General features: G+C 38.8%; 2 long non-coding RNA genes across 2 annotated transcripts; one reads left to right on the forward strand and one right to left on the reverse strand.

The window, feature by feature from the left end:
* The first annotated feature begins 222 nt into the window (after positions 1 to 222).
* Positions 223 to 9142, forward strand: LOC132712102 (uncharacterized). Its single transcript, XR_009622802.2, has 2 exons — positions 223 to 1575; positions 6740 to 9142. It is a non-coding gene; the product is annotated as an uncharacterized LOC132712102 (long non-coding RNA).
* On the reverse strand, positions 4666 to 4996 carry LOC148116942 (uncharacterized). Its single transcript, XR_015731580.1, has 2 exons — positions 4898 to 4996; positions 4666 to 4762 (listed from the first exon to the last, which is right to left on the reverse strand). It is a non-coding gene; the product is annotated as an uncharacterized LOC148116942 (long non-coding RNA).
* Positions 9143 to 18411: the final 9269 nt, after the last annotated feature.

Raw genomic sequence — 18411 nt, forward strand, 5'->3', positions numbered from 1 at the left:
AATTGGGAGAGCGGAGTGCAACCGCTGGTTTCTTTCTGAAAACTTCCATTGCTATATGTTCCCAAAGACGTAACTGCTTGAGGAATAAATTGCAGGATTTTTAAATGGGTGTCTGCCTTCCATGCTTCTAATTAGGATCCCACTTCCCTATTTAAATATAACTAACAGAGTAAGGCACACTTTTAAAAGCATGTATAAAATAATTTGACCCAAGGAAGCATGTAGCAAGCCTGATGTCATTCTGTTTTGAATTGCTAGATGATGAGGCAGAGCTCTGTGAATTTCTGTAGATACTGTAAGTATTGGTGGTAAATATTCATCTGCCACTTTAATTGAGTCTCAAAACCTCCTTATTTTGACTGTAATTGGTAGAGGTTTCTTAGATTTAAGCTGCAATGTACAACATGACATGGGACAATATGTTAAAATAATTGCCCCATTTGTTGTCCCAAAGGTGCTTTTTCAGGAGGCAACTGGACTTTCTTGTTTTTTCTTTTGAAGACGTTTCGCTTCTCATCCTAGAAGCTTCTTCAGCTCTGACAGGATAGTGGGGAATGGAAGGATTTATATTCCTTGCAGACAGCTGGTAATCTGCATCCTTTGAGAGGGTCCTTGAAGCACTTGGAGGTTTATCTGTGTCCTCAGGGTGTGGGAGTAGGAATGAATTTCCAGAGTGGGGAGAATTGCAGACTACAGGAATCAGGAGCACTACTCAGGTGACCCTGAGAACACAGATAAACTTCCAAGCACTTGCCTCCTGAAAAAGCTCCTTTGAGACAACCATGACCTGGATGACTGAGAATCTCTACAGACTTTTACCCCATATGTTATCAGTTACATTCCACCTTTCATTGTCACTTTACTTTTAGGGCTTACCTTCAAACTGGCATACCTCTTTCACCAGTCCTTCTTCCCCTAGTTGAGGCAGGTGGAGACTTGGGGGTGGGGGGAAATGTCTTTGTAGAAAATGGTAGACAATAGACAGAGAAGTTAAGTTTAATATCCTTTTTTGCTTGTTTGGAAATCTAAGAACATCATCTTAGGGTCATACTGCTTAGACCTAGCAAAGCTAAGCTGCAATAAACCCAGACAACCAGCAAGTTGAATTAAAAATATCCTGTATGTTGTTATCTGTCAACCTCCAAGATGTTTGCAGTTTACATGTGGTATATCTAACATGGCTTATTCCACATTGAGACAACTGTTTCTGCAAAATATTTTGAAGCAGTACTGTCCTAGGCTGCTTCGGCTAGCAGATTTTGCAACCACAGCAAAGAGATTGTTATTTACTGGATAATTAATGCACTTTTACTTCCAGATTGGGATGGAAGGTTCATAAGACGTGGCAAACCAATTCCATTGGGACGAGGATGGGCTGCTCTGCCTTGGGCCAGTTTTGATTGATACTCTTTTCATCTCCTGCCTGAGAGTCAACACCGCCTGGATAGCAGCAATTCCTAGTCTTTAATCCTAGTCCCCATCCATACAGGAAAACTGCATATGGAAACCCCTGAGGCTGGAAAATCTAAAACCACTATGGGATATTCAATATTTCTAACTTTTGATAGCTTGAAGGTAATCAACCCTGTTTCTTCTTGTCTGTTTTGTGAATGCAACCAAATCATTTTCATCCATTTGCAGCAGAACAGGCTCCTGTTCGTGGGTGCTGTAGCTAAATTGTTAACATTATACAGAACCATTGCTAGGATAATGAAGCTGCATCCCAAGTCATCACACAGGAAACTTGAACAAATGCACCCAACAAAAGATGGGCTTCAAGCTAAAAGGAAGCAGGTCAAAGAAAGAACCAGACGATCCTTTAAGTCCGTGATGGCGAACCTATGGCACGCAGTGCCCTCTCTGTGGGCACGCGAGCCGTCACCCCAGTTCAGCCCCGCTGTGCAAGCGTGTGCGCCTCCCACCTGCTAACTGGTCTTCGGGTCTCTGCCACGCATACACGGGGGAGGGGCGTATGTGGGGTCTGTGCGTGCATGTACGGGGGGGCAGGGCATATGCCAGGGGCCACGTGTGCATGCAGTGGGGCAGGGCACATGCGGGGGGCATGTGGATGCACGGGGGTGGAATGCATGTAGGGGGCGCACACACATTGCACTTTGGGAGTTTGGGCACGGGCATATGCATTCACGGGCACCTACATGCGCACTTTGGGCACTCGGTCTGGAAAAGGTTAGCCATCACTGCTTTAAGTAAAGCCATAGCCTGGGAGTGGGTGAGAGAGGGAGACCCTTTACTTGGATTTTTACATCTGCAGCTGTGTTAGGACCAGCCCATAGAAAATTTCCCATCCATCTGCTACAAGAATTTCTGAAAGCCCATGTTGAAAGTAAAGTCTCTTTTGAATTGAGCTTGAATGGACCCATCCCTGACTGCTAGTTCCTTCTTCCCGGATATGTCTTCATCTTCCTAAACTAGAACACAGTTCTGGTATTTCTTGGATTTCTCCCATCCAATTCACTGCATTCCTGCCTCCCATTACTTGCTGTTGTTTGGATGTATTGAAACGATGGCTCTTAAAATTGCTAACCAGTCTGGACATTCACTCCCCTCAAGTTAAGAAGAAGGAGGGGAAAGAGGAGTAGCGGAGAAGGTTAGAAGGGGGGAAGAAGAGAGGAGTGGGGGAAGAGAAGGGGAAGTAAGAAAGAGAAGGAGAGGAAAAACAAAGGAAGTAGGAGGAGAAACAGGAAGGAAGAGAAGGGGAAGAGAAAAAGAAAGGTTGGAGTAAAGGTAAAGTGTAAAAGAGCAGCCCCGAAAAAATAAAAATTAAAAATGAAATTTAAAAGAAAAGATGAATGAAAAATGATGGAGATGACTGTACATGTAAATGTGTTTATGAAAAATAAAAATAAAAACTTTATAAAAAAAAAAAGTTAAGAAGATACCAAACTGAGAAAGATACAGGTAGTCCTTGACTTACAACAGTTCATTTAGTGACCATTCAGTTATAATAGCACTGAAAAAAGTGACTTATGACCATTATTTCACACTTACGACTGTTGCAGCATTCCCATGAACATGTGATCAAAATTCAGATGCTTGACAACTGCCTCCTATTTATGATGGTTACAGTGTCCTAGGGTCATGTGATTAACTTTTGCAACCTTCTGACAAAGTCAATGGGGAAACCAATTCACTAAACCATGTTAGTAACTTAACAGCTGCAGTGATTCACTTAACAACTGTAACAAAAAAGGTCGTAAAATTCACTTAACAAATGTCTCACTTTAGCAGCAGAAATTTTGGGCTCAATTGTGGTCGTAGGTCAACGGCTATCTGTAATTTGTTCAAAGGCCCATATTTGGCAGGAATGGATAATACTTTGCAACAGAACTGGAAGTAATTAAGTATTCATTAAAATACTTACAGCCTGCCAAAAGGTTTCTCAGGTAGCTTCAAGTATATTTAAAATGCAATGCAATAGACAAGCGGGGCAAAGATTTATACAAGTTTCCCCCTGACATGAGAGTTCCAGCTGCTTCAGAATCAGGCTAGATCTCAAAGGAAATGCTTTTGAAACAGCTAGACTTAAATCCCTCAGAAGGCAAGTTCTGGTTCTTTATAGCAAATGCAAGATTTCGGGGTGGGTGGAGGGGGGAATGAAGGTGTTTACAACATTCCTCAGCAGTTCATACTGAGGGCCCCACTTCCACCTCAAAAAGCTATATGGGAGTAATCCCAGCAGTCTGGAAAATGGCTTCTGAGGAACTGAATATTCTTTCCTTCCAGATGTGAGTTAGATTGGTGGTGAATACCCCTCCCAAAATGCATTCATGTGAGCACTAAGGCGCTATGTAGTGCACAGCTGGCACCTTCATATACTACCTGCTATTCAAAGTATGTTTTGAGCTACTTTGCATAAATCTGGAAACAATTAATTGATTCTAGTTTAGGAATGGCTAGAGGTCAAGTTTGTGTGATCTACTTTTTTTTTTTTTTTTTTTGCTTTATTAAATGGTCTCTCAACCTGGGTAGATAAAAAATATTGGCTCAGGGGAGCAAACATAAACAAAGAATTAAGGAACGGCACTTCTACAATGCTGCAAGGAATTTCTGTCCTTTTGTACAGAAATCCATTTCTGATTTTTCCCTCAAACAATCTTTCAACAACCTCATTTAAAAGGACGGGGAAGCTTTTTAAAGCTTGCTATTGTTAGGCAAAATTCCAAATTTCTTTACCCATGTCTCTCCTAGTTCTTTCCTTACAAAAAAGAGCAGGGGCTTTTAAATCAGTGGAAGACATGGCAACTGCAGCATCAGTTAATGTAACTATTGATAGGAGAGCAGATGGGGATTCTAAATGACTGCTAGTCTAGAACGCTGTTTCTCAACCTTGGTATCTTCATGTATGTTATATGATATGTGGACTTCAACTCCCAGAATTCCCCTTGTTCCCCAGCTTGTAGTTGCTAAGACTGAGAAACACTGGTCTAGAAAGAATTGTACATTAAAGTGCCAGTCATGCTTGCATCCCATGCAATATTTTGGTTTAACTCTTTGATTTCGTATCCCCTACAAAAGCTTTATCTAACTGCATATGCCTAGAGTGGTCCTCTATCTCCAGGCCTCACTCCTGTTGGGGCAGGAGTTGTCTTTCTCACTTGACTTGCTCGGCAAAGCAGCAAAGACAAGGGCATTACCATATAAATGTGTAAGAAAACATCCTGAAACTTCATTGATCAAATGATTCTACCATTCCCCTCACTCTTGCAGCTCCTTGGACTCTTGATCTTCAATACCTTCTTTTCTGCAATAAAGGCAGAAAAAAATATGAATGGAAAAAGAGATATTTGAATTGCTTCCTTTGAGACAATAGTTAATCACCTTTCTTAAATATTAACAACAGTTAAAGGAGTGTCTCCCAAGCTGTTTTTCACCTTACCCATTGATTCTCTTGTTCTCCTTACGGCTGTGCCTTTTTCCTTTCTCAGCTGTGTTACAGAAGGCGCACAAGTATAACTAACATCATCTCAACAGGTCACAAAACTCTTTTCAACAGACAGCAGCAAACTGTGAAATCTCTTTGTTTAATTTGTATTGCTGTTGCCAGGCCTGTTTTAACAGGTGATTGGTGCCATCTTGAGACCAAAAGGCTGTACTGCCTGCACTTTGGGAAATGGGAAGCTATTTTTTCATACTTGAGGTTCAAGTACCCCATCAACAGTTCTAGTTTTTCCAATTGCTGGAAACATTAGCATTAGCTATTTCTCACATTGTTGCTGATGAGAAAGAGAAGAATATTTCCTCTTGTCTATTTTCTTCCTCAAGTTGCCTCTACTATGGTTTTGTGGCCAGTAGGAAGCAAAGTTCAATTATGTTTCTTTCAAAGCCTCCTCAGAATGGCACTGTAGAATGTATGTGGAGTGAAAAGGCAGCATCCATGCACTTTCACAGAGGTTGTATAAATAATTTAAAAGTAAGCTACTGTTGTTAGGAGGAACTAAACCTCCATCATTCGGGGTATTTATCCTTTTTTAGTTCAGCTCCCAGTTCAGGAAACTCCTTTTCACTCATCACCTCAATCCTGAGCCAATGATCCAGCCAGAGTAACTGCAGATTTCAGGTTCATGGAACTATACTTGAAAACGTGTGTATTGGAACCATTCTGTACGCTTAGAAGCATGTAGGTTGCACTTAGCAGGCCATACATTCATTTCTACAAGCTACAGATTGTAAAACAGAGGCATGTTTGCATCTGAGCATCTTAAACAGTTCGTATGGAGATTCAGTGCAGTAAGGAAGCAAAAACATAGTGTTACTCTGACTCTTCTCTTATAAAGCCTACTATCTGATGTATGCTGTTCCTGTTTAGAACACTTGCCAAGAGTTAGGCTTGAGCTGGTTAAAACTGTTTCCTTCTCCCAAGGGAATGATGGGCTATGACCAACTGGATCCAGAAAAGGAGAAACCCATCAGTTCATTCAGGGCAGCATCATTCAAGGCAAAGATGCTGGGCAGTGAGACTGATCAAGAATCTTTCTTAAGGTGGAACCTGACTGTGTTTGTTCTTTGGTAGGAGGAGTGACAGATTGCATTGTAACATCATGCCACAAACTCAACTAATCACATATTTGTCTGCAATGTTGCAATACAAGTATGAAAGAGCAGCATTAGTATTGTGATGTCATGATGTAGGATTCATTGTTTTAGTGCCATTGTGATAAGCAACAGCAACCTGTGATGGCCCTTGAATTGAGGGCCTTAGAATGTGGACTTTCAGAGTCAATAAACCCTAAGCCTCCCTTCCCCAAGGAACTCTCTTCATCTTAAACACTCCACCAAAGAAGAGGTGGAATCTAGAGGAACACAGGCTAAAAAGACATGAGTTTGCTAGAGGAGATTGCTTACTTGATGCTGCAAATATCAGTCTACCCAGCTGACTCTGAGAATGAATAGAAGATATAGTGGGGGTCTTGAGGTTATTACTGATATGCTTGGGGGAAATGGTTTATATGCATATTTCTACACTCTAGGAAATGGCTGCAATGAACATTCACTTGTTTTTTGAATGTGTGGAGAAGGCCATCAGTGTTTCTAAGAGAGTTTTCCACATTATGAAGTCGTCATACTTTTTCATGGCTCCTGTCAAACATACAGTGTGAAGGGCAAATATATTTTCCTAAATGTCTGTGTCCCTCTGCCTAGAAGTTTGGGTGTGCTTAAAAAAAAATACATTCTTGTGAGAATATGTGTGCATTGCTCATACTTTGTGTGTATTCTTTAGGGAGTATTTGGTGAATCTGAAGGAAACAACATTGCCTTTTGCAACTAACATAAGGAACAAGAACCATCTGAGAATTTGCCACAGTTTAGAGAAGAGCCTAATGCTGGGAACGACTGAGGGCAAAAGAAGAAGAGAACGACAGAGAATGAGGTGGCTGGATGGAGTCACTGAAGCAGTCGGCGTGAGCTTAAATGGACTCCAGGGGATGGTAGAGGACAGGAAGGCCTGGAGTAACGTTGTCCATGGGGTCGCGATGAGTCAAACACGACTTTGGGACTAACAACAACAAAAAGAGAATCTCCAAGTTTCAAATCTTGGCAAAAAGGCTAAGAACTAAGTTGTAAAAACTAAAATGCTGGACTTGAAATGGTGAGAAATACATCTAGTTCTTGCTCAGCCATGAAATGCCCTGACTGGTTTGACACATGTTTAACCCTGAATCAGAACAACAAACACAACTGCAGTATTCCAGTATTCAGTAGGCTCAAACTAGAAACCCTTGTTATGGCTTAATATGGTGGCCTTGTTAGATCAACCTGCTAAAACAAGGTCTTGCTTCCCACAAGATGCTGAACTCAAACTTCCCAAATTCATTTTAGGCAACTCTAGACTACAATGCGAATTCATCCCCAGTAAGGCTTTAGTTGCTATGTTTGAGTGTAGCACAATCCTCCACAAAAGAAAAGGGAGATATCATATGCATGGATTTGGGAGTTTGGAAACAGGTCAGCATTAGAACAAAATGCCAGTGAAGAGAGCCCTAGTCCCAAAAACTGAACTGCACAATTTCACAAAATAGGTATTAGATTGTATCATTTCAGAACACAGGTAGAAAGTTCTAAAATAAAGCATAGGAAAAAAGGTGAGGCTGTTTTTGTTTTGTTTTTGTTTTGTTTTTTCTATATAGGTAGAAGCTGTCCTTCCACCTATCAAAACAGATCCATCTCATATTTTCTAACAGAGCGTAGGCACAGAAATATGAACAGAGAGAGGTCACCTGTTGGTGACCTTTGAGGTTACAAATAGAGGTCCCAACATACTTGGGTGCAATTTCCTTCTCACTTCACCATTCCATTCTCTGCCTGAAATGGCAGGTAACCTGAGAGGAGAATGTGGTGTGCAAATTGATTTGGAGCCAATCGATGGTGTGGAGTATGGCTCTGGCCAGCCGCTGTGTCACTGATTGCCTGCAGATCGATTCTTATGCCACTCTTGTTCAGCATGCCTGCCGTGTCAGACAGAGAGGGGACAAAACAAGGGTGAGAAAGAGGCCATGCGTTCTCCAGCAGCTTTCAAAGACAGCACACACACACACACACACACACACACACAAATTCCAGGATGTGCAAAGAAACTTGAAATCAAGTCTCTGCCATTTTATAGGCTCTTCCAGTAGGACCAGAAAAAGGATGGATTGTCTCCTTGTATGTGGAAATGATTCATTTGAGAATACCAGGGATTCATTTGATTTTTTAATGGTTTAGGTCAAGAAAATATGAATAAAGCTACTATTATCTAATACAAGGAATCAGCATTGGATTAACTCATAGAAGATTACAGAATATAATATACATGATGAATGTGATCAAAGGAGGTTTTCCTCCATCCATATCTTACCAAAGTAGACATTCTTAGTTTTGTTGATTGGTAGAAGTTGATTCTGGACAATCGAAAGTTTTTGAACAAAACACATTATTCATCAAGAAAAGATCTGGCAACCCATCATTCAATTCATGGAAGAGGCAGATATACATCAAACCTGATCGTTCCGTGACTGTCACTTCTTTACCCCAAAGATGGTGGAGGCACCAGCTATTAATAAAGATTTCATATGTGCTATGGCATCACATTCCAATCCACCCCCCAAAATTAAAGCATAATTTATAATCTGACAATATTATATACTTGCATCTTGTATACTGACCTATAATGAGAAGTTCTCCAGACAGTTTACAACATGAACTAAGCCAAATCCATAAAACTATAAAACATAATATATCCCAAAACTTAAAATTTAAGGAGCAAAGAGTAATGGTACGCTCAACAAGTTTACTAGATTGTAATAAAATTTAGAGCCTAGATAGCCTACTTGGTCAAAATAAAGCCAAATATTTTATATTCATTGTACTTATTGCATTGTATTCATTCGGAGTCTTTATGAAAAGACCCAGAAAGTTTCTAATGCTGGGAAAGGTGGAAGAAAAGAGAATGACCAACAGCAAGGTGAATGAACTCAGTTACAGTGGTGATGGGTGCACCATTGAAAGAGTAGAAGGACCATGTGAGGGACAGATTCTCCTGAGGAAAAAATCTGTATGCTTGCTAAGAGTTGACACCTACTTGATTGCATGACCTCTGTAGATGCCATATGCTAAATAAATAAATAAAACTTATTTGATAGCACATAATCAATCAATGAATCATTGTTAGGTAACTATGCATCAAATCACAATGTTAACTTGTACTTGAAATAAGTCCCATTCAATAAGTCTTATTTCCCATATTAAGATGCATAATTGCTCTGTCAAATTATTTTAAAAGCCTAGCTACATTTTAGTGCACCTTCATTAAAATTTGGTAGGGACATAAGTCAAAAATTATTTGCTTACAGATAATAGCCTCTGATAGGCTTATCTTCACTCACCATTAATTTGTCTAATTTCCTTTGTAAGCCATCTAAGTCAGCTGTGAGTTCTGGGGCAAAAGATAAGTTAATAAGAGCTCTGGCTGCTGCTGGCAGATTCCTCTTGGCTTCAGGAGAAGCCGGTTTAGTGACACTATTTGCAGCAGCTTTTAGGAGGCTTCAGAGAAGAGTAAGCCTTGTCAGTCAAATCCTGGTTCTGTTTTCAAAATCAGTACAAGACAAAGTAATAGAATAGAGTTACAGGTAAAGATTTTGCTATCTTTATGTTCCCAAATCAGGAAGGGGCCATTTAAAGTAAAAATGTTGGGCTTTTCTCTAACAGAAAATGGGGTGATAACTCCTGGATTGTAAAAGGCAAAACACAAGGGATTCCTCCTCCCTGGATATATTAAAAATAGGAGTGGAAATTTTTTTCTTATAATTGGCAGAAGATAGTGGGATCTATTCCCTTTCTCTCTTTACCTCCTCAGTATATAGTTCACAATTAGGCTATGTGAGAGGTTCTATAAGAAACTACCCAATGTGTGTGAGGAAATGGGGGAAAACCTAGTGCCTTCAGTGGCTGTGAACTCCATTTGTATTTAAATGACCATCTTTGGAGGCATTTATGACCAGAATTGTTCGACCTCTGCTTCAGATCTGTCCTTCATTCATTTCCACAGATGGAATTTACCTTGAAACTATGTCCTACCTAGGTACTTGCATAGGCAAACAGAATTCCTAGAAAATAAAAGGGGCTTGGATTTATTCAAGTGGATTACCTTGAATGTAAGGAGACCAAGGAAATGCCCAGGGACTATGGTGGTGATAATTCTCACTTGCATAGAAGCAGCAAGAACTGAACCTGACAGAGATGGAATCGATATTTCTCCTTTTTTAATACAGATAGTCCTGTATTTTGTTTAGTGACCATTCGAAATTATAATAGCACAGAAAAAAGTGACTTATAAGACCGTTTTTCACACTTACAACCATTGCAGCATCCCTGTGGTCACGTAATCAAAATTCAGACACTTGGCAACTGGCTCATATTTATGACGGTTGCAACGTCTCAAGATCATGTGATCACCTTTTGCAACCTTCTGACAACCAAAGTCAATGTGGAAGCCAGATTCACTTAATGTCCTGTCCCAGTACACACACACACACACACACACACACACACACACACACGGTTTAACATGTTTATTCCACACTACCAAGACCCTTTGTTATTTCCCAAATCCTGATCACAAGTGCAGTCTTGCTTCCTGCAAAGTCAATGGAGTCAAAGCCCAACAAAGTAAATGACTAGTCCAAGAGACTAGGAAGTCAGCAGGGCCCAAAAAAGTCCATAGAAGTCCATAGATCCAAAGGATTAGGAAGTCACCATGAAGTCAAAGGGATCATGGCACAACAAAGTCAATACAAATCCATAGTCAAAAGCAATGAGAAAAACATTACAGAATCAAGGAGTCAAAGCATGAACTAATTAATGGGTCCAACGAAGTCAAGAGCACGAACAACAGATTGTGAATGGTTGTCTCCAACAACCCTCAAGCTCCAGACTCTGAGCTAAATAGATGCTGACCAGTGCGACTCATTAGAAAGTGTGAGGCTGCCTCCTTATGAGTAGTGTCACCAACCACCATTGTTCCTCCCTCCACCTGACTCTGCACAACCTAGGATCCTGTGGGGGACACAACTCTTCCTCTTCACCACTGACCAGCTGCAGCTGCATCTCTTCTCTAGCCCACATGGACGGCTGGTCATCTATACTTACTAGCTGCAGCTGTGTTTCTCTTTCTGCCCGCACAGCCAATTGTTCAGGAGATATATATCCCTATCTCTCCCTCCCTCTTCCACTCCCTCTCCTTCTCCCTCCCCCCCCCCCGTCTCACATACACATACACATACACACACACACACACAGAGAGAGAGAGAGAGAGAGAGAGAGAGAGAGAGAGAGAGAGAGAGAGAGAGAGAGAGAGAGAGAGAGAGAGACTCTGATGAGTTTCTTTCTCATCTTCTTTGGTTTTAATCACTACTGACTAATGCCAGCACTATAATTTGACATGTGTGATGACATTAAGCAACCTTTAAAAGGCCTGTAAAACTGAAAATTACAGACTAAATACATGGAGAACCCTGTTAAGCAAATGTGATCTGAAATGTAAGAAAACAGATATTTGTTTTTCCTCTGTGTATATATATGTGTGTGTGTGTGTGTGCGCGCAAAAAAGAAGAAGAAGAAGACATATATATATATATATATATATATATATATATGTATGTATGTATGTATGTATGTATGTATATGTATATGTATATGTATATGTATATGTATATGTATATGTATATGTATATGTATATGTATAAAATTTGATTTATATGCCGCCCTTCTCCGGAGACTCAGGGCGGCTTACAATGCATTAAGCAATAGCCTTCATACTTTTGTATATTTTATACAAAGTCAGCTTATTGCCTCCACAATCTGGGTCCTCATTTTACCTACCTTAGAAAGGATGGAAAGCTGAGTCAACCTTGAGCCTGGTGAGATTTGAACTTGCAGTAATTGCAGGCAGCTGATGTTAATAACAGTGCTTTAGTCTACTGCGCCACCAGGGCTCTTACTGACAGAAGCATGCTATTTACCTGTGTAAGTTATTATTAGCCTTTAAACGGGAAAATAATTATTTAAAACTTTTATCTATTAATATTATTTAATATTAATATTTTATAACTGCATTAAATATATTCAAGTATAGATTTTACTTATATTAAACTGCTCAGAATTCTCCCATTGCATAGTCTGTAAATTGGATTGACTGGATTCAAACAAAACTGCAAAAATTCACAGGAATCCAAGATCAGTTATTTACTGATGAAATAATCCTAAAAATGCAAAATGAAGAAAGTGTATTTATATATAGCTTGGATTGATTGATTGATTGATTGATTGATTGATTGATTGATTGAAAGTATTTGACTCTTATACATGTAGCTGGATTGTGAAAAAGTATGGAAATTTTGGGTATTAGTCAACATATCCAAAATTTTGTAGAAACATCTATTAAAGCATGGAAAATGATTTTTCGAGGTGATTCATTATCACCTTTATTAACTCAATTTGGCAATGATCAAAATAACTCTAAAAACTCATAAATGAAACAACAGCACTTCAGCAAGCTTATTATTGGGAATCTTGGAAACATTAGAAATTTTAGACAACCCAATAAAGAGAAAAATAAGCTTAGGATATGGCAAGCAACTAAGGAAAATCCTAAAGCCTAGCATAAATGGTGAAAATACAATTCAGATCCTTATCTCAAGGGCACTTGATATATAGCAGGAAGTCAGATGTGCGTTGCTAATGGTGATTAGCAAACCAAAAAATTGGTAAGTAGAAATAATGCACTATACTCTCATAGTGACTTAAATATATTATATCTTCTGAGGAACAACTACTTTTACAGGTAAAACAAACTGTAGGAGTGGAAAAATGACAGTTTAATGATTCTACTAAGTCAAGTAAACAAATTAGTGGAAGAACTTCAGAAAGGAGCTATTTGCAAAACTGGACTCTAAACATTATAAAAAGCAACAGCTTGAAATGAGATTAGAAAATTGGAAAACTAAAGCACTCTATGTGTGTGTATATACTGTATATTTGAAAGATACTGAAGGAAATCAGGCAACACCAGATCATGGCAGTGGCTTACGAATAGTACATTAAAGAAAGGAAACAGAAGGAATCCTTTGTGCTGCCCAAGAATAAGCACTACACACAAATGCCATTATGTCAAACAGAAAAATGCCAGTTCAAATAGTAAACATCAACTATGCCAAAATAAAGATGGAACAGTTGACTATTTTAAGTAGAGGCAGCAAAATCACACAGACTGATGACAAAAAAAAAAAGCATGAACAAATGCACTGGCTTTTAAACAAAGTACATGGATTCAGAGTCAATAAAAATTATTGGAAACTTGAAGTCATAGCTAAAGTATTGAAGATGAAGGGCAAAACAAATTATGGAATTTTAAATTTCAGACTGATCAACCCCTGGAGCATACCTTCCCAGACATACTGTCAGTGAAAAGAACTACCTTTGAGTTATTGACGTAGTAATTCCAGGAAAAAATAATATTGAAGACAAGGAATTGAAAAAGATTTCAAAATACCAAGATTTACAAATAGAGGTCGCAAATATTACAGGAAATTGACAGTTATATAAATTATTATTGTGGCACAAGATGCAAACTATGAGGAAAAAAGGAATCCCCTGAGGATTTTACTCTGCTACTTGTTGCTGACTATAGGAGGGCAGGGCTCATGTCCTATTCAAGGCCATTGAATCAGCACTGTTAAGAAGACATCTCTGTGGTCATGTGATCAGCATGATGTCACGGAGCATTGTTACCATGAAAACTTAGAAGAAATTTGAATTGCTTAACTTGAAACAAATCACAGCAGCCCAACTGCATTGTTGGGCATCTCATACATAATTAAATGCTGTTGTATGATTCACCAGCCCTGTTAAGATTAGAATTGTGAATTGAACTTTTCAGAGAGCTTTCCTATTAAATAGTATACAAATTGGATAAATTGGATTTAGCACATGATTAAATAGCAATTTTACAGTGTTAGCATATTGCCCCCAACAATCTGGGTCCTCATTTTACCGACCTCGGAAGGATGGAAGGCTGAGTTAACCTTGAGCCGGTGAGATTCGATCTGCCAAACTGCTGGCAGCCAGTGATCAGCAGAAGTAGCCTGCAGTACTGCACTCTAACCACTGTGCCACTGCGGCTCAATATAAATAAACATTTCTTTTGACTATATATAAAAAGATACTTGGCTGATGGCTGATGCTTTCAAAGATAAAGACATCCTGTAAATGAAATTGAAACTGCCAAAAGTATGTCCTATTTGATTTTGTGTGAATTGTGGCTTTTTAAAAAGTCTTAGAATACCTTTTGGACTATTTGCTGTTGATCTCAGGTTTTTTTCATGTACTTGCAAACAGATTTTGCAAAGGTTTGTCAAAATGTATATTGTACATAAAGAAAGAGAGAGGTCAATATATATACATAGACCTAAATTTTTCAGTATTGCCATTTGTTTTATATGCACTCAGCTTTCATGTTTGGAAAGAATTGTTGATTTCGTCTCTCCATCCCACAGTTTCAGGACAGGTGTATCTGTCACTTTTAAAAAAGGCCTTAATTAAGATGGATTCATTGTGATTTCAGTGTAGTTTTTATGTAAGCTTGATAAATTTATCACAGACAATCCTAACAATCCATAATGAATTGTATCTACTCCGGCTTCAAGAGCATGCAATTAATTTTCTATTTGTGAAATGAAAACAGGAAATGAAATATTGTGTAGATGTTTAAAGTCAAAAGCAATCTTAATTAATGCCTTGGACAGTTGTCTGGGTATGGTAAGCTGCCCATGGATTGGTACCAATTTTTGTGCACCATCACTTCCTGCAAAGGAAGAAAGTTCAGTGCTTTTCAAGTTTCTATTAATTTTGTACAGAAAGAAAAAAAACACAAAATATGTGTTTAACATTTTATATATAAATTTGCAGATTTACCATAAAACAGATATCCAGAGAAAGGCCTGGATATCAGAGTTGTCGATAGGGAATGGTGTCCAATAAATCAATATGGCAAAAGTCTTATCTGCATTTCACTGTTGACATCTTGACTGTTTTGATTGTTTTGACATTGGATACCACTGGCCTGCAGTTATATATTCCAGATGTCTTTGATCAATTCACAACTTTTCATTGATTCTCATCCAATATTTCCCTCTTTTCCCACATACGTCTTTGTCCAAATCATGATTGGTGCATCATTTACTCACAGCAGGTGACAGCATCAACCCAACCTTGCAAAGTTTGAAAAAGTTAAGCAGGATAATTTCTGATTGGTGTTCCATTGGGAAGCATCACAGAAACCCAAGCAATAGGAGACCTGATTTAAAAAAAAAAAATCCAGGAGAAGCATTGGCAATAGCAATAGCGCTTAGACTTATATACCGCTTCATAGTGCTTTTACAGCCCTCTCTAAGTGGTTTTACAGAGTCAGCATATTTCCCCCAACAATCTGGGTCCTCATTTTACCCACCTCAGAAGAATGGAAGGCTGAATCAAAAAGAAGGTAAGCTCCTTCTTTTTGTTTCTTAAGCAAAAGTACATAAACATGTCCAGAAATCAAACTCAGCTTGAGAGAGAGTTTACATTTATGTCATTCAAACACAACCTCAAAACGATTACTGCTAATAATTTCCTAACCACTTCCATTTTCACAAAGAAACATCAACCTAATATTGCATCTTCTTAACATCAGGAAGAATCCATTAACAGGATAACAGTCAAGAGAAGTTTGGTCCTGTCCAACTTTGAGCTGCATCCCCATGGAAAGCCATTAGATATGTCTAGAGGTTCCTCTTAATTTCATGTGGTGTAAGTGCAAAGTTCAATCAAACCGATTCATCTGGTTTCTCCATTGAGCTTCCTATGCAGGGCAACTGATTTAATTACAGTAAGGACATCTACCATTATACCACTCCAAAAGCAGATGTGGGGAGAACTCTAGTTTTAGATTCTGCTTAAAAATATCAAAAAAAAGTACATTAGCTAAATAGAGACTGTATGACCAGCTGTAGCAAAAGCAAGCAAACATTTGACTTGGGAACTATACTGGTGGATTGTGTGCTTCGGAAAATGCATCCAACACATGGGCACGGTTGGGACTTTTCATGTCTTTTGAGTGGTTGGGAGAGGTTTGGGGGGGATATCCAATATATGTTATTTCTAATGTTTTACTTTGCAGGTTGTTTTTTCTTATTTCAAAATAGGAAAACCATCCCACCATTTTTCAGCAATTGCATCATCAGCTTCTGGCTTCTGGGCTTGGGGTCAGTAATACCCTTAACCAACATGATGCCTATTCATATGGCATGGGGCTGTGGAAGCATCAGGACAAGCAGTTTGCAGGCTTCTTTCAGCTGCTTCAATATCTTTCCTGGCTCTGTGTATACATGCAAAGCTACTTCACAACAGTCTCAGGGGAAGTGTTTTTCTCAACATGCCCATTCCGATGCAAATGACAAAGGTCTTCAAAACAGCTACAACAACTCTTCTATAGCAGCAACTTAGAACTAAGGAGAAATTTCCTGACAGTTAGAACAATTAATAAGTGGAACAACTTGCCTGCAGAGGTTGTGAGTGCTCCAACACTGGAAATTTTTAAGAAGATGTTGGATAACCATTTGTCTGAGGTGGTGTAGGGTTTCCTGCCTGGGCAGGGGGCTGGACTAGAAGACCTCCAAGGTCCCTTCCAACTCTGTTATTCTATTTCAGTATTTTTCAAAATTGGCAAGTGTAAAATGTGTGGACTTCAGCTCCCAGAACTCCTCAGCCAACGTATCTTAAAACCAATTTGAAAAATTGTTCTGGAAGAACAATTCTAGGAGGGATCCTGCACTTCTGCTAATATGCTTTGTGAAATACCTCATTTGGACGTTTTGCATAACATTGTGTAATTAGGATGTTACCCTGTTATGTTATTACAGTGTGTTATATGTCCTAAATACTATAAACAACTATGACCAGAAAAAGGTAGACATCTATTTAGCAAAGCTTCATAGTTTGCCTCTAAGAGGAAAATTATTTTGATATTTGGCATTCTTCTACTGAATGTTGTTTTTCACTTCACTTTCACGTTTTTCCCAGAATGGATCCGGAAATTCTAGCTTGTTTTCTTGCTTTCCCAGATGAAATGGTCATTCACACTTCCAATAGCAAAATAAATCTGTACATCAAAAGCAGGGAGAAAAATAACATGTGAAAAAAAATTAACCAGGACTCTAACAAATTTTGTTACTTCATACACTATTTTGCTGTCCAGTTGTCTTTGTAATTTTCTCTGTTCATACTTACGAAGTCTGTCTCGCAAATGTGGGGGATACAGCTATCTAAAATTTATTTGCTCATATCATTCCATCACATTTTCCCTCAGTGTTAAGTCTGAGATCATTGCAGTGACACCAGAAGCAAATTTGGCTTGAACAGGAAAATAAAGAATGAAACCTCTCATTCTGGAACACAAGATGGTGGTCTGCAGAAAGAAAACTTCTTTATGGTCTAAGTCATAGTATGAAAAGCTCTTATTAAATTTTTTCCTTTTTAATAAAAGCTTCTCATATCAGGAGTCCCTTTTCAGAACTGAATATTGCAGCCACTTCCTGCCCTTGTCTGCTATCTGACATTAACATGTCCAACACCAATAATGAGTTGATTTAAACTAAAAAAAAAAATAGAAAGTTAAATAAATAAAGCAAATAAATCTATAGCATTGCAAAAGGTGAAATAATGTTTTTGCATTCGGAAAAGCATTTCCTTTTTTAAATATTTACATTTGTCATCAGCAAAAAATACCTGTGCACAGAAGCAGGTGACACAATAACCCAATTAATAGCTGTTGTTTGTCAGCTGGTAAATCTTTCCTCTATTTCTGAGTGTACGTCCACAGTGTAAGAAAGAAGCTAATGGAATGCTTCTTTGCAGGTTGCAGCTCCTCCCATCTGGGGCGCCAGCTGTTGCACTCAGCAAGTTGTTGGCAGCTACAGCTTAAATAGCTTAAATACTTGTAATTTGTCCTTGTCCTCAGTTAGTGAAAAAAGCCTGATAAATGTGGAAAAAAAGGACCAAGAGTTTATATTGAAATTTGAAAGAAACAACATCATTCTCATAATGCCTAGTTCACAAAGTTATCCCTGATTAGATTTGCCTAAATTAGCCTCCCCCAACCTGGTGCCCACCTAGCATACTTTTGTTACTGTCAATAGTTTTGAGTGCCTGTTTCTGACCCAGCCTCAAGGATTGGGGGTGAGAGGCACTGTTTTGCGGTGGTCCTTTTACTTGCTATATGGCTAGTGTTGAAGAATGGGAAGAAATGGCCCATCACTTGTGGGGCACTAAGAATGCAATGTCTTTTCCTTCTGTTTAACATTTAACATCTACTTTAAATTA

The sequence above is a fragment of the Pantherophis guttatus genome, chromosome 1, assembly GCF_059756535.1.
Source record: "Pantherophis guttatus breed Tessera chromosome 1, ASM5975653v1, whole genome shotgun sequence".
Classification (NCBI taxonomy): Eukaryota; Metazoa; Chordata; class Lepidosauria; order Squamata; family Colubridae; genus Pantherophis; species Pantherophis guttatus.